Here is a 397-nt window from a genome sequence, read left to right as displayed (position 1 = left end):
CCCCGCCCCGATTGCGCCTCCTCCCGCTGCACCAACCGCTGTCGCGGCCGGCGCCGCCCCCGCCGCGCGGCCAGCCAATCCGCGCTCGGCGCTGTTCCGCGCCGCCTCTCCCCCGCCTGGCGCGTGGCCCCGCCCCCTCCTGTTTGTTATGGTCGGGGCCACGTGCCGCCGGCTGGGCGCTAACGTCATGTCACGTGGCTCGCCCAACCGCCCGCCCCCAACAACCAACCGCCCGCGGGGGGGGGAAGGGGTGGGGCGGCTGCTCCCCTCAGCCCAGCCCAGCCCTGCCCTGCCAGGGAGGCTGCTGGGGCCGTTACATAAGGCTGGCCCAGGTGCATGTCGGGAGGGGGCACTGCCAGGCTAATCTGGCTTGAACTGCTCCCAGCACCAGCACATT

The sequence above is a fragment of the Gavialis gangeticus genome, unplaced genomic scaffold (assembly GCF_001723915.1).
Source record: "Gavialis gangeticus isolate Ggan-Ray unplaced genomic scaffold, GavGan_comp1, whole genome shotgun sequence".
In the NCBI taxonomy this organism is placed as follows: Eukaryota; Metazoa; Chordata; order Crocodylia; family Gavialidae; genus Gavialis; species Gavialis gangeticus.
The sequence above is the reverse complement of the archived record's forward strand: the minus strand, read 5'-3'. Positions refer to the sequence as shown.